Source organism: Apaloderma vittatum, unplaced genomic scaffold, assembly GCF_000703405.1.
Source record: "Apaloderma vittatum isolate BGI_N311 unplaced genomic scaffold, ASM70340v1 scaffold9509, whole genome shotgun sequence".
Classification (NCBI taxonomy): Eukaryota; Metazoa; Chordata; class Aves; order Trogoniformes; family Trogonidae; genus Apaloderma; species Apaloderma vittatum.
The window spans coordinates 1-4125 of NW_009736988.1; positions in this window are offsets into that span (position 1 = coordinate 1).

A 4125-nucleotide genomic window follows, 5' to 3' on the forward strand; every position below is an offset into this window, starting at 1 on the left:
ATGGGTCCGCCCGGGCAGTGTTCAGCCCTCCCAGCCTGACTGACCACTGTGACCCTGCGAAGCACCGCAGCCTTCCCTGGGAGGATGGAGAAAAGGGAAGTTGGGGCACGCGGGTACCAGGGCAGGGGTTTTTCTGTCTTCTGCCCTGGGTTATGGGAGGAGCGCATGGTCATGTAACACTGGGAGGGAGAGTTACCTCATGGGATTGCAAGCACTCAAGCAAAGGTGGAGTGAGGAGCAAACAGCAGATCCAGCTGATAGTTGTCGATAAGCTAGGGAGTATCGCGTTGCTGCTTTGTGTACCTGGAAGAGACGCCTTAGTCCTTGTGGAGCAGGAACAGGCTGGCTCCCAGCACACAATGAGATGTCTCCTCCTTCCTACAGCAGGCAAGCCTATGCCTTGGCCCACAAAGCAATGGTTTCAGTAGCAGCTTTTCCTCCGCTGCAATCCTGAACAGATCTTCTTTGGTGAGCGACAGTAACGACTACAGAATTTCAGAATTCATCTTATATCAAAGAAAAACTGCTTTTCAGTGGCAGGATAGAATGAAGTTACGCACACCTTCAAAATAAAGCCCAAAACAAAAGAAAAACCTCAACCCACCACTTCAATGGTGCTTGTGGCCAAAAAATCCTAATAAGGCAACTGCATTTTTCCTCCTCAATTGTACTAAAGCCTTCTACTGCTCATGGAGGACCCAGGGGAGGGTACTTAGTGGCCTCCATACAGGCCTGTCAGCAAGGCAAAACCTTCAACGTTGCAAAGCACCTTGTGCTCTGTCCAACCTGGCCTTGAACACCTCCAGGGAGGGGGCAGCCACAACACCTCTGGGCAATTTATTCCAAAGTCTTGCCACCCTTGTACTGAAGAATTTCTTCCTAAGATCCAATCTAAATCTGTTCTCCTTCAACTTAAAACCATTTCCCCTTGTCCTATCAGTGGACAAGGCACAGCTCAGTAGAGCTTCCTCACGTGTCCTGTGCTGCTCTCAGGTCCTTAGCAGAGTTAGAAAGGTGGGTCTATGATCAGCTATGTATGTTAAGTTTATATAGCAGCATTGTTATAAGCACGCATCACTTTAGATAAAGTGGACAAACTAAAGTAATTTTTTTACCAGTGACAGAACACAGATTCTGTAGAATAGGGAATCTAATCAGGCCACTACTCTTCTTGAATCATTCCCTTTAAACAGACACCTCCTCCCAAACTCCAAGTAGGAATGGAAAAGGTGGGACAGGTGACAAAAAGGAAGAGAAGTGCGGTACAGAAGATGTGAAGAAATACACAAGAAACAAGACACGGCATTCCAAAAACGAAGGAAAACAGAACTGGACTTGGATAGGAATCCAGAGAAAATGCCAAAGTACTCATTTATGGGCAACTGTCCGGCAGGTGAGTGCTGTGGAGGAACATACATTAGGCTTTCTTCAGCAGTACGGCCCTTTTCAGGTAGTTTTATAGAAGAATACAGCAGACAGGATTACAATATTGCACATACTTTACTCCACAAGCTTCATTGCTGCTTCACAGCAATAGATACAGGAGACACTGCAGACGTTTAATTTTCTAAGCAGGAATGTTTTACCTGTGAAAGTTGAACACCGTGAAGCAAGGAGAAGCAGCATAGTCCATCTGCTAGATTTCTGTATGCCACTGACAGACGTTTGTTGGCGACTCGTTAGTTTAGGTCAGTCAGTCATGCTTTGCTTAGAACTGACTCTCAGGGACACCAGAAACATTTTTTTGTTCTTAAGATGGTGTTCTCCATCTTAAGTACTTTTGACATGAACCTAACCAGCAACCCATGAGTAAAGTCCAGTCATCCTCACAATCAAAGCGTGATAGAAAAACCAGGAAAATCTGCTTCCAAATACATTCCAGACAAAGCTTTGCTCTATTTTCACACAACAATCCCAGAGAGGTGGCGTATATGCATTCAGTTATTTTTTTAGCCAGCATTTGCCAAGTTAATTTGACCCACACCCTTTCATTTCTGTTCCCATCTCCTGAAAACTGCGTGTAAACGTCCTCAAAGTCTGTAAGCTGCCTCCACTTCGGTCTTAGCCTTGCCAACGTACACCCAGCAACAGTACGTCCAAATTTAAAAGTTCTTTCATCACAGCCAGCCCAGTGCTTCGGTTCTCGAGTCGCAACACCTTCCCAGACGTCGGTGGCAGTGTTCAGCTGCTTGTTAAACTGACGGCCTTTCCCCACATCGTCTTCACGGGAGGCCACAAGCAACCCCATGGGTTTTTGTCTTCCTGAGTACCTTTGTCTTGTAAGTCATATTATTTCCAACATTTCCTGCATCTGAAAATGTTTCCCAAGCCACAGTTGGAGAACCTACTGTTTACTTAACTATTTTAACCTGGACAATGTTAAATTGACAATTGTTAGACCTGTATTTCAGTTGCTTTTGAGCTGTCCTCCCACTTTGGGATTTTCCTGCCTCCAGTATTTTATGTCTAGGTCTAGAAAAAGTAAACAATCAGTTTCCAGTTAGTCTGATACATGGTACTGCGCTTCACTTGAGTAAGAACGGCTAATTAGATCCTGCTATAATTTATACCAAATGTACTGTAGTCCCAACCATCAACAAGATTCTGGCTAATATAAACATTTATATCTCTGACTCTTTAAAGAAGGAATTTAAAAAATCATAACTATGCTGTGGGGGGAAGAAAAAAATAACACCACAACACAGAACATGTAGATGCATTGATTCATCTACATTCACACTGCCATGGACAACTTGACAAGAACTCTAATATGTACAGACATTGTAGTAGACTGGATTCTAAATAAACTTTTGAGCAGATTTTCCTACACCTTATTTCACCTTTATGTCACACAGAGCCACGAGATGTAGGAATTAAATCACAGTCACACAGAATCACAGAATGTCAGGGGTTGGAAGGGACCTCAAAAGATCATCTAGTCCAGCCCCCCTGCCAGAGCAGGATCACCTACAGTAGGTCACACAGGAACGCGTCCAGGCGGGTTTTGAATGTCTCCAGAGAAGGAGACTCCACAACCTCCCTGGGCAGCCTGTGCCAGTGCTCTGTCACCCTCACAGTGAAAAAGTTTTTCCTAATGTTTTTGTGGAACCTCCTGTGTTCCAGCTCGTGTCTATTGCCCCTTGTCCTGTCATCAGACATCACTGAGAATCCTGTGTCTAAATAGCAGATACCTATCCCAGTTCACCTGTCCAAAAAAGTCTTTTGAAATCCTCATCACCGCAACAGGGACATTTGCGGTAGTGAAGGTTGCAACCATAGACTTTTTTTAAAATTTATTTTTAAGTGAACGGTATACCTGGTAGCATAGAGTATTTCTTCAATCAGGGCTCTTGTGACAATAGTGTACTTCTGCAGACTAGAGTTAAATTGACTGCAGAGCACACTGGGTTTGCGTTCTCCAGCTTGGATTGCCTGTGGTAAGACTGCTGCAGCAACAATCTCTTTCCTCAGGCAGGAACATTTCCCCTCACCCCCTCCTCCAGCTTCTAAGCAAAGAATAAACTTTTAGCTTCGCCCCTCCTTTATTGGAAGGGGAATAGGGTAATACGCTGTAATTGGTTTTCCATGTTTGCCAAGAGTCTGTTTCCTCTTATCATCCACAATATTTAACATGTCTTGTAATAGTTCCAAAAATAATAAAATCTGTCCCAAGAATAAAAATGATAGATTTGCAACATGCTGCTTTTTTGTCATGGTCTCGGTTTTGTAACATTCTGTTAGTAGTTTTTATTGCCTAATGTTGTGGTTTCTTTCATACGCAGCAGACCCAGTAAAGACATTTCATCAGCTACTTACACAGCAGCAGCTTGGATTATTTACAAATGGAGATTTCAGTACCATATTAAAATAAATCACCACTACTTACTGTTAAAGTTACATTGCAGTAATATGGCAGAAGAAACCCCAGAGATTCTAGGGGAAGGGAACATTAAGTATATACAAAACCTAAGTAAGACCTCAGCAAATAAATTTATTAAGATACCCAAATAAAACCTGTTAGTCTTCCTCCTCCCAGATCTCCTCCTATGAGAGAGTGTTAGAGGAACAGGCAAATTACACCCCCCCCCCCCCCCGCAAACACCGAGACCAACTTGACGGAACAAA